The sequence below is a fragment of the Chlorocebus sabaeus genome, chromosome 10 (assembly GCF_047675955.1).
Source record: "Chlorocebus sabaeus isolate Y175 chromosome 10, mChlSab1.0.hap1, whole genome shotgun sequence".
NCBI classification, from domain to species: Eukaryota; Metazoa; Chordata; class Mammalia; order Primates; family Cercopithecidae; genus Chlorocebus; species Chlorocebus sabaeus.
The window spans coordinates 49,661,334-49,674,181 of record NC_132913.1 but is presented as its reverse complement, the minus strand read 5'-3'; the positions used below and the strand labels follow the sequence as shown (position 1 = coordinate 49,674,181).

General features: G+C 36.2%; 1 protein-coding gene across 2 annotated transcripts in view; it reads left to right on the top strand.

Moving 5' to 3' along the window:
* KCNH7 (potassium voltage-gated channel subfamily H member 7) overlaps positions 1-12,848 on the top strand; it is a 472,939-nt gene that overhangs the window by 374,005 nt on the left and 86,086 nt on the right. The gene's annotated exons all lie outside the window — the stretch shown is intronic.

The following is a 12,848-nucleotide window of genomic DNA, read 5'->3' as shown; positions in this document are numbered from 1 at the left end:
TACTTTAGGAAGGGAGAACAACAAATTTTGGTGCACAACAGCTGTCTATATCATAATCTTTTCTCTTGTGAATTTCCTATACCTCTATTTGGATAACCTCTTTTTTTTTTTTTTTTTTTTTTTGAAATGGAGTCTCGCTCTGTCGCCCAGGCTGGAGTGCAGTGGCGCGATCTCGGCTCACTACAAGCTCCGCCTCCGGGGTTCACTCCATTCTCCTGCCTCAGCCTCCCGAGTAGCTGGGACTAAAGGCGCCCGCCACCACGCCCGGCTAATTTTTTTTTTTTTTTTTTTTTTTTTTTTTGTATTTTTAGTAGAGACGGGGTTTCACTGTGTTAGCCAGGATGGTCTCTATCTCCTCACCTCGTGATCCACCCGCCTCGGCCCCCCAAAGTGCTGGGATTACAGGCGTGAGACACTGCTCCCGGACGCCTCTTTCTTTTTAAGCTGCAAACATGTTCAAGAATTTGGGATGCTTACTGTATACATTATATGTATATACCAGGTACTGTGCTAAGCCCTGGGAATACTGGTTATGCCTTTTTTCTGCTTCCCACATTTTAGTTATTTCTTCATGTACACTCTCTCTTTCTGTACTCTTTTGGAAAATTAATCCACTTTCCAGATCTCCAGCCATTGCTTCTGCAAGATAAAATCTCTAGCTCCAACAGCATGAGAGCTCAATCCCAGACCTCCTTTTCATTATTATTATTATTATTGTTGTTGTTGTTGTTGAAACAGTGTCTCATTTGTCGCCCAGACTGGAATGCAGTGGTGCAATCTTGGCTCACAGAAGCCTCTACCTCCTTAGGCTCAAGCAATCCTCACAACTCAGACTTCCGAGTACCTGAGACCACAGGCCCATGCCATCACGCCCAACTAATTGTTTTGAATTTTTTGTAGAAACAAGGTCTCACTATGTTGCCCAGGCTAGGACCTTCTAACTGCCTGCCAAAAACCTCCTCCTGTTGGCATCTATGTCTCTACCTCACATCGTCCCAGCCAAACATCTAATTCCCTCTCCCATTTCTAACCTGGTTCCTCTGTCATCTGCGCTTTTGAGAAACATTTGTAAACTAGTACACTAAGTGTTCCTTCTCTTGAATTCTACTTTTTTTCTAAATGAAAGAAACTAAGACAAAGATAAAGAAAATGGAGGGAAGAATCCATATGGAGTTTCCAAGAGACAGGTAAGAGGGGAAGGGAGGCAAGGAAACAAGAATTAGACTAGAGACTACCTGGTATCACCTGGACGGTGAGGCCACAAGTAGCTGGGAGACAAAACCAAGGGTCATTATGTTGCTGGTGGGTAGCTTGGAGTTGAGTTTATGGCTCTGGAAGAAACTATATTTTTAAATATGCATATATTTGAAGTAATTTGTAAACATTAAAAGTGTTTAATATATCATTCAACTTATTCTGAGACTCATACATATTTTATGAAGCTGATATTTTTCATATTAACGTATATAGCTAATATACAAAAGAAAACACTAAACATTTAGCTGAACTTGAATCTAAATGACTCTAATTATAGAATCATCCCTACTGCACCCAACACATACACACGCACCCACACACACGCACGCACGCACACAGCCAAATATCTATTTTAATCTAAGCCTTGAGAAATCATTTAAATACCGAATACTGCAGTGATTCTACAACCTAATTTTAATATTTTATTCAATTAAAAAATGACTTCCTATGTGACATCTTCGATTTATTGTGTGATTCTTTTCCATCTTATAATTTGAATATCTAGGTGATCATCAGTGAGATTGCTGGTTTCAGTGATAATTACTCAGGTCTGACTGTTTTTCACAAATCATATGCTGAAAAGCCTGGGGAGTTTAAGTCCTTCCCGAGGCTATATAATCTATCTGATTCATTTTGTTACTGAGTGCTCTTTGTAATAAATAAAAATACAGCTAGCCTATTAGTTAAGTGTAAGTCCGGAGTAAAGGATAAATAACAGATGAGCAGCTTCAACCAACACCTCAGCATGGCGTTTAACAGCTGCCAAAAGTACTGTATAATCTTTTGGAAAGCTTAATCGTTCCCTATTGCACTTTTTGAAAGTGAAGAGTAGTTATTAATCCTGGTATTCGCACAAAATTTTCACAGGAGATCTTCATTGAATAAATAGTGCTGTTTCATATAAAGGTTTTGGTTTTATGTAACACTTAACTGTTAGAAGTTAAACAAATAGCAGTGTACTAGCATGAAGAAAAATTGTATTTGGTAAAGAAAACTATATTTTAGGCTGTATTAAACTCTACAGCCTATTAATTCGTGTTTTGAGAAAAGAGAAAATATAAATCTTTCTGGAGGCCGTGGAGTTTCCCTTTTTTTATTCCTTTTTTATTCCTTATTTTTTTCTTTAAAAGAAAATCCTTGTAATAGTTCAATTAATCATGTTTTATCTTCATAAAGTATGTTATTTATCAAATATGTGGGAGAAGTTGACTTTCTTAAGGAAATATAAGACTGTGTAGCAGTTTTTTCCTGTTTAGTCATTGGCTTCTTAGAATCCTATTCATGTTGTTAAAACATTTACTGTTCTAATGCTTCATTTTCAGAAAGGATGGCTCCAAAGAACTGTCTTGATTCATTTTAACTTATTTGTGACTTTCAAAGAGATAGAGTTGTCCTTATAAAAATACATTTGCATTTAGGTCATTAAAATTGAAATTGACCAATTCAAACAATTTAAAGGAAACAATAATTCTGTAATTCTAAAGTCAGTTTTCTGCAAGAATTAAAAAAGAGACCATTAATTAAATAACCTATTGTCTTATTTAAAAAGGAAAGAGAGAGAGGATGGAGGCATCTTTAACAAGCAAATGGAAGGAAAAAAAAAGCAGGGGTTTGCAATCCTAGTCTCTGATGAAACAGACTTTAAACCAACAAAGATCAGAAAAGACAAAGAAGGGCATTACATAATGGTAAAGGGATCAATGCAACAAGAAGACCTAACTACCCTAAATATATATGCACCCAATACAGGAGCACCCAGATTCATAAAACAAGTTCTTAGAGACCTACAAAGAGACTTAGACTCCCTCGTGGTAATAGTGGGAGACTTTAACACCCCACTCTCAATATTAGACAGATCAAGACAGAAAAATTAACACGGATATTCAGGACCTGAACTCAGCTCTGGATCAGGGGACATAATAGATGTCTACAGAACTCTCCACCCCAAATCAGTAGAATATACATTCTTCTCAGTGCCACATGGCACTTTTTCTAAAATCAACCACATAATTACAAGTAAAACGCTCCTCAGCAAATGCAAAAGAATGGAAATTATATAAAGAATGTATAAATTATAATTTGTATAATGTATACATTATAATTTCCATTACGTATTATGGAAATTATTATAAAATCTAACCACAGCCCAATCAAATTAGAACTCAGGATTAAGAAATTACTCAAAACCACACAACTACATGGAAATTCAACAACCTGCTCCTGAATGACTCCTGCGTAAACAAAGAAATTAAGGCAGAAATCAAGAAGTTCTTTGAAACCAATGAGAACAAAGAGACAACATACCAGAATCTCTGGGACATAGCTAAAACAGTGTTAAGAGGGAAATTTATAGCACTAAATGCCCACATTAGAAAGCTGGGAAGATCTCAAATCAACACCCTAACATCACAATTGAAAGAACTAGAGAAGCAAGAACAAATTCAAAAGCTAGCAGAAGACAAGAAATAACTACGGTAAGAACCCAACTGAAGGAGATAGAGACATGAAAAACCCCTCAAAAAAGCAATGAATTGAAGAGCCGGCTTTTTGAAAAGATTAACAAAATAGATAGACCACTAGCTAGACTAATAAAGAAGAAAAGAGAAGAATCAAATAGACACAATAAAAAAATGATAAAGGGGATGTCACCACTGACTCTACAGAAATACAAACCACCATCAGAGAATACTGTAAACACCTCTATGCAGATAAACTAGAAAATCTAGAAGAAATGGATAAATTCCTACACACATATACCCTCCCAAGACTAAACCAGTAAGAAATCAAACAAGTTCTGAAATTGAGGCAGTAATTAATAGCCTACCAACCAAAAAAAGCCCAGGACCAGATGGATTTACAGCTGAATTCTACCAGAGGTACAAAGAGGAGCTGGTACCATTCCTTCTGAAACTATTCCAAACAACAAAAAAACAGGGACTCCTCCCTAAGTCATTTTATGAGACCAGAATCATCCTGATACCAGCAGAGACACACACACACACAAAAGAGAAAACTTCAGACCAATATCCCTGATAAACATTGACGTGGAAGTCCTCTATAAAATACTGGCAAACCAAATCCAGCAGCGCATCAAAAAGTTTATCCACCATGATCAAGTCAGCTTCATCCCTGGGACGCAAGTCTGGTTCAACATATGCAAATCAATAAACATAATCCATCACATAAACAAAACCAATGACAAAAATCACATCATTATCTCAGTAGATGCAGGAAAGGCCTTTGATAAAATTCAACATCCCTTCATGATAAAAACTATCAATAAACTAGACATTGATGGAACATATCTCAAAATAATAAGAACTATTTATGACAAACCCATAGCCAATATCATACTGAATAGGCAAATGCGGGAAACATTCCCTTTTGAAACTGACACAAGACAAGAATGCCCTCTCTCACCACTCATATTTAATATAGTATTGGAAGTTCTGGTCAGGGCAATCAGGCAGGAGAAGGAAATAGGAAGAGAGGAAGTCAGATTGTCTCTGTTGGCAGATGACATGATTCTATATTTAAAAATCCCATCTTCTCAGCCCAAACACTTCTTAAGCTGATAAACAACTTCAGCAAAGTCTCAGGATACAAAATCAATGTGCAGAAATCACAAGCATTCTGACACACCAACAATAGACAAGCAGAGGGCCAAATCATTTGTGAACTTCCATTCACAATTGCTATGAAGAGAATAAAATACCTAGGAATGCAACTTACAAGGGGTGTGAAGGACTTCTTCAAGGAGAACTACAAACCACTGCTCAAGGAAATAAGAGAGGACACAAACAAATGGAAAAACATTCCACGTCCATGAATGGGAAGAATCAATATCGTGAAAATGGCCATACTGTCCAAAGTAATTTATAGATTCAATGCTATTGCCATGAAGCTACCATTGACTTTCTTCACAGAAACAGAAAAATCTACTTTAAATTTCATATGGAACCAAAAAAGAGCTGGTATAGCCAAGACAATCCTAAGCAAAAATAACAAAGCTGGAGGCATCATTCTACCTGACTTCAAACTATACTACATGGCTACGGTAACCAAAACAGCATGGTACTGGTACCAAAACAGATGTATAGACCAATGGAACAGAACAGAGGCCTCAGAAATATCACCACACATATACAACAACCTGATATTTGACAAACCTGACAAAAGGAATGAGGAAAGGATTCCCTATTTCATAAATAGTGCTGGGAAAACTAGCTAACCATATGCGGAAAACTGGCTAACCATATACAGAAAACTGAAATTGGACCCCTTCCTTACACCTTATACAAAAATTAGCTCAAAATGGATTAAAGACTTAAATGTAAAAACCAACACTATAAAAACTCTAGAAGAAAACCTAGGTAATACCATTTAGGACATAGGCTTGGGCAGACTTCATGACTGAAGCACCAGAGGCAATTACAACAAAAGCCAAAATTGACAAATATATCTGATTAAAGAGCTTCTGCACAGAAAAAGAAACTAGCATCAGACTGAACAGGCAACCTACAGAATGGGAGAAAATTTCTCCAATGTACCCATCTGACAAAGATCTAATATCTAGAATCTACAAGGAACTTAAAATTTACAAGAAAAAAGCAACCCCATCAAAAAGTTGGTGAGGATATGAACAGACATTCTCAAAAGAACACATTTATGTGGCCAACAAACATATGAAAAAAATCTCATCATCACCGATCATTAGAGAAATGAAAATTAAAACCACAGTGAGATATCATCTCATGACAGTCAGAATAATTATTAAAATATCAAGAAACAAAGATGCTGGCAAGACTATGGAGAAATAGGAATACTTTTACACTGTTGGTGGGAGTGTAAATTAGCTCAACCACTGCGAAAGACAGTGTGGCAATTCCTCAAGAATCTAGGACCAGAAATACCATTTGACCCAGCAATCCCATTACTGGGTATATCCCCAAAGGATTATAAATCATTCTACTATAAAGACACATGCACACGTATGTTTATTGCAGCACTATTCACAATAGCAAAGAGTTGGAACCAACCCAAATGCCCATCGTGATAGACTGGATAAAGGCAATGTAGCACATACACACCATGGAATACTATGCAGCCATAAAAAGAATGAGATCATATCCTTGGCAGGGACGTGGATGATGCTGGAAGCCATCATTCTCAGCAAACTAACACAGGAACAAAGAAAACCAAACACCGCATGTTCTCGCTTATAAGTGGGAGTTGAAAAATGAGAACACATGGACACAGGGAGGGGAACAACACACACCCACACAGGGGCCTGTCGAGGGGTGGGGGGCAAGGGGAGGGAGAGCATTAGGACAAATACCTAATGCATGTGGGGCTTAAAACCTAGATGATGCGTTGATAGGTGCAGCAAACCACCATGGTACATGTATACCTATGTAACAAACCTGCACGTTCTATATATGTATCCTGGAATTCCAGGTGAAATAAAAATGAAATAAAATAAGGGAGAGAGAGAGGGAACTTTTAATTTCCTCAAGAGAGACCAACCATTTCCTGGAAATGAATATTAAAAGAAATATGTAATGCAAATACTTATTAAAATGACATTAAACAATGTAAACATTTTATTTAGTGGCAGTTTTGTGAGAAAAATGCAAAAATTTACTTCTTATATATTAAATCCAGAATGAAAGCTTGAAGTTTTAATATGTAACTCTAGCAAAGTAAAAGTATTTCAGTAAGAGACCTAAGGTGATGAGTCTCTGAAATGTGGCTGTATTTTAATCTAACTTGATGAGCAAAGTTGTTACGTATACTCAAAGCAATAGACCTCTGCAGTTAGCATGTCTGACTATCTTGGAACATGATTTTCCCAGCCACCAACCTAACAGAAGCTTGGTGTCAAAGAGTTCAAGGTTGGGCAAAATTAGGGTTGTGTGCAGTCTGTATGTGTATGGCTGAACACAGATCTACGTGACATGAACTAGTTATATAGAAGGCAAAGTAAACATTCTGCTGTGTAAACAGGAATCTAAATTTGCCTAAGAAGGAACCAACTCAATTCTTACAGAGGTAAGCCTCTATGATGTTTGTAGACCTATTTCTTTTTCTCAATCAGGAAATTCCATTCTTAACTATCTTAGATATTTCTGAATAAGATTCTAGAATTCTTAACCTGTTTATTTTGGAAAATTTTAAGTTTATTATAAAAATAGAGATAATAGTAACTATCCGTCATCCAGTTTCAATAAAAATCAATATACAGCCAACATTCAGACCTTCCCTCTCCTTCCTCTCTCCCAGCTCTGGATTGTTCTGAGGCAAAGCCCAAATATTATAACATTTCCTTTATATATATTTCACACTGTATTCTGAAAAGGTAAAAACTATTTTTAAAAGCACATAACTACATTATTTCTGTATCTACAAACAATATTTGTCAATAATTTCTGTGATAGTTTGTCTCCAAGATGACCATAACTGATTGATTCCTTCCCTTCCACATGCATATTATTTCCCTGTCAAGAGGTAGAGACCATTCCTCTACTTTCATGAATCTGGGAAGGCCTGCTTCTGCTTTTCCCAATAGAATATGGCGTAAGCGAGGCTATAGAAGTTCCAGACCTTGACCTGAAGAAGCCTGGAAGTTTCCTCTTCTTTTGGGAGTGCTGAGTCAACACATCTTACTACCCTGCTAAAGAGACCGTAGGAGAGAACATATCTATTTATTTGTTGATTGATCAAACTATCTATCTACATATATAGAAAGAGAGATAGAGAGAGAGACCCAGCCATTCCAGCATCTTGGGAGAGCCCAGCCTTCCAACTATCTTCATCGAAATACTAGACATGTGAATGAAGCCTTCTTGGATTCTCCACACAAGCTCCCCCACCAACTAAATATCACTGAATTACCCCAGTTGACATTCTGTGGAGAAGAAAAATTTCCTAGCCAAGACCTGCCTAAATTTTGGATCCATAGAATCATAAATAACAAAATGATTAAGTCACTATGTTTTGGTTTGATTTGATACAAGGAATAGGTAACTAAAACAATTCTGTAACATTATCAATATTCAGTCAATGTTCAACTTTATCCAATCAGTTTTTAAATATTTTGGATGGAGTTGGTTTGTTTGAACCAGGATTTCAACAGATAACCCTAGAACTCAAAACAATAATGAAAATGTTTTATGCATCTGTAAACATTTCCCATTTTATTAACTAATTTTATAAAAAATATCTGATGTACTATGGTAGCTCTGCATAGATAGGTGGTTTTTGCAAAGATTACTATCTACATTAAACAGATTTAAAAAAAAAAAAAAAAAAAAGAACTAGATCTAGAGATTAAATGGCATATCCGAACAATTATATCTGGACTTCAAATCCAGATAGTAGAATTTAAGGTCTAGTGCTCTTTCCTTTATTCCAAACATGGTTGAGCCTTCAAAGATTTGTATTACCTGATTGGGTCTAATAAGATTTGCTATTATTGGAACCATAAAGAAACAAGTATTTCTCCACTCTTTATCCTTATACCCTTAGATGTATTTATTTCTGAAATATATCCCCTCCTCTCAATCTCTGCCACGTGGTTCCTAGTGTAGGCTTCCATTATTTCCCTCCTGGAATACCAAAGTCCTAATTGATCTCTAAGTATCTGGTCTTGATCCTCTTTCATTTTTCCTCCATTCCATTGCCAGATGCATCTGTCTAAAACCAAACTTGGCCACCTTGATTCCTCTGCCTAATAATATTTAATAATTCTCAAACTGATATCCATAGAAGGAAATGTTCTCAGAAGGCCACGAGTTCTCCTGGAAAATCTTTAAAATTCCTATATCTTGGTGAAAATGTAAAACAATAAATATAAGAATCTTTTGGATCATTAAGATGATTACCTAATAACAAAGTACTGCCATCTACCTGACTACAGTAACGATGATTGCATTTGGATTTACCTCACAATGCTAATGCTTGCTATATAAATAAAGCTTTTTGAAATTGTTTGGCTATTAAAAGTCATAAGACAATTAAGCAATCACATAAAACATGCATAATGATGCAGAAGTCAAAAGAACCTGGACCATAACATTTGATACCATACCGGTTTCTACAAATGCATTGTCAAAACACACTCCATGTTAAACATACCAAATTGCAGTGGTTCTGTATCAATGGGCATACCGGAATATAACAAATGAACATGCAGTACTAAGAGATAATGTGTTTAGATTATCACTTAATGTAGAACTCAATAATGCCCTAAAGCTGAACTTAAGTAAAGAAAAACATTTGTATAATTTTCAAGTAACACCATTTAAATTGGCTTTTAAAGCGTAATAGGAACAGAGTTCACATTAAGAATTAGGTTAGATTATCTTGATAAGACAATTAAATCTTTGAAGTTGGTAATACTATTCTGACAACATACTTTTTCAAAAAAGACATTAAGATTAGAATAGAGAAAAATATTTTGTCTATTAGATTAAACCATACACCATAGCCAAATTTCAATCATTTTTGATCTACAAAAATGTAAAATATTGAGTTAGTAATGAGAGTTTGAATTCACTGGTTTTATAGATATTTTATTTTCAAGTGTTTTCATTTTTTGTCATTGCATTAGTTTTTTCAGGGCTACCATAATAAACTACCACAAGCTGAGGGACTTAAGACAACAGAAGTTTATTTTCACACAATTTTGGAGTCTAGAAGTCTCAAATCAAGATGTTGGCAAGGTTGTTTCCTTCTGGAGGTTCTGAGGGAAAACATATCCTGTGCCTGTCTCTATTCGAGGTTCTGGTAGCTATGGACAATCCATAGCATTCCTTGGCTTCAACTGTATCTGCTCCCGTAAAACATGGCATTCTCCTTGTGTGTCTTTGTGTCTCTGTATCCAGACTTCTCTCTTCTTATAGGGATATCAGTTATTGGATTAAGGCCAACCCCAAACCACTGTGACCGCATGTTAACTTGATTTATATCTACAAAAACCCTCTTTCCAAATAAAGTCACATTCATAAGTACTGGGAATTATGACTTCAATGTATTATTTTAGGGTACACAATTTAACCCACAAGTCATATTAAGAGGTACAAACATAAGTTATAATCTGGTTTTATTTTTGAATATATTTATCTAACATTGTAAATAAGAATAATATAAATCCTGCAATAATTGTCTTTCCTTTTCAAAAAGAGCCTGTATATTATTCCTGTATGAGAAGGTTGACCTAAAGTACAGAGCCTGAGATCCCTATCCTGTCACATTAGACCTTCAACAACCTGGGACTGGCCCTCTCCATGGCCATCCTCCACCTTACTTCCCTGGCATTTTATTCTTTAGCAAAATACAAGGCTGCTTACAATTCCCCAACACACAACACATGATTTTATGCTTTCTTCCTCTTGTTCATTCTGTCCCCTCTGCTTGTAATATCCTTCCCTTCCCAACTTCCTCATCCCTTAGCTGTGTCCTTTTCTGACTCCTATTCAGTCTCAGTTCAACTGCCATCTTTCCCCAAAAATCCTCTGTGAAGACCACCCACCTCCTCCATCAGCACCATCACCAACCCCAGGCCCTGAGTGAAGTGGACCTCAAGGGGACTCTCGTTTTCCCACACATCTGTCTCCCAACAGACCATAAATTCCAAGATCTCAGGGACAGTGTCTTCCCCATGTTTCAATCTCCAGCTCTTAGCACAGTGGTCATCTCAATGTTAAATGAAGGTGTTCGTATGTGGGATGGAAAGAGTTTCAGCCACAGTTCCAAGATTGCTGCTTCCATTCTAATTTAGACTTCTGCTGAAAGAGGTATTGCAATTGCCCCATGCGGGAGGTTAGTATCAGAAGTTTGTCACCTAAGCAGTGAGCAAACTCACACAAATATACCTGTCATTAAAAGTGACTTATTTTTCCTCTTTGATTGACTGCATACCTTTTTTATAAAAGAGATTTGTGGATTTAGGGATATGGTAAGATCTCAGCAGCTCAAAAATTTTACTCTTGTTTTGCTGGAGTGCCCTGGATACACAGGAATCTAATGGAAGAAAGGACTAGAAAGATAGAATGGGTCCATATTTTAAATGACTTTAATGACTTTGAAAGCCAAAATAAGGCTCTATATTTTGCTTTCTATATACTGAGTAGTTCTGTTTTTTTAGAAAGGAGCATGACGTAATTAATTTTGTACAGACCAAAATGTCACTATACTAAGCATAATGGGATCAGAGTTCTCTTAATCTGTACTTCTAAACTGACAGATAATTAATTACTCCCATTTGGATTTTGAAAGTCATATACTTATATATATGTGTATCCTGGACTTTTAATATTTCACAGATAATAAAATCACTTTATTTTCCAGATTGCTCTTTCGCTAATAATTAGCCACCATCATTTCTCATAATAGCTTAAAATAAAACCCTGTTCTCTCTATAAACTGGCTGGTTCAAATTTACACTGGACTGATTAAGTGGTCAGGTCAGATTCTTTATTATTTTTTTGAAAACTGGTTAAAGCAGTTTAGCAGTTATCAAAAAGCAGCTTTGCCTATTTTAGCTGAATCTTTTGTTATATTTAAAAGTTATATTGTATCTCATTTGGGGTTATTTAACTTTTAAAGTCCTTTTAAAAATAGGGATGATAACTAAATATGTGGGGACAAAAAGTTATGAGAGATGACAATAAATATAAGATTTAAATTTCAAGTGCGCCTGACATAATTCATTATTACAGTCAAATTAAACCAACATAAATAGAATTGCCAAAAACACCGAAATAACACGCTCTGACTAACCAATGGGAGATTACCTGAGAGCCATGCTGCAAAGCTGACGATGTATTAATTGTGTTTAGAATAATCTAGTCTATGGAAATGTACTCAGTGAAGTTAACTTTGAAATAGAACCATTGTATATGTGTGAGATATTCATAGCATTAAATTAGAACCCACATTTCCCTTTTTAAATTACTCTTTTTTTTTTTTTTTTTTTTTTTGAGACGAAGTCTTGCTCTGTCACCCAGGCTGGAGTGCAATGGCACAATCTCGGCTCACTACAACCTCCACCTCCCAGGCTCAAGCGATTCTCCTGCCTCAGCTTCCCAAGTAGCTGGGATTATAGACACATGCCACCATGCCCAGCTAATTTTTTTGTATTTTAATAGAGATGGGGTTTCACCACATTGCCCAGGTGGGTCTTGAACTCCTGACCTCAGGTGATCCACGCACCTCGGCCTCCCAAAGTACTGGGATTACAGGCGTGAGTCACTGTGCCTGGCCTTAAATGACTTTATATGCCATTTGTGGAGCCATTACAAAATTTCAGCTTTTTAAAACCCATATATTAAGGCTTACATTTTACCCAATAAATTACATTTATTTGTTTTGACTTTTGTTTCTAAAACTTAGTCTTAAATCACTAAATCATGGACTTTTCTACTTGGTAGAGACAAAACTGTACTTTAGCTTTCATTTTTTTCAGGTAAACTAAAATTCTAAAAGGTGAACTGCTTTAGTTTATCTGATGCCTTATAAGGAGAATAGATCTTGGAGGTGAAGTACCACTTGGTGTCTAAACATCTTGCAGCATTTCCAGGTCAATATTC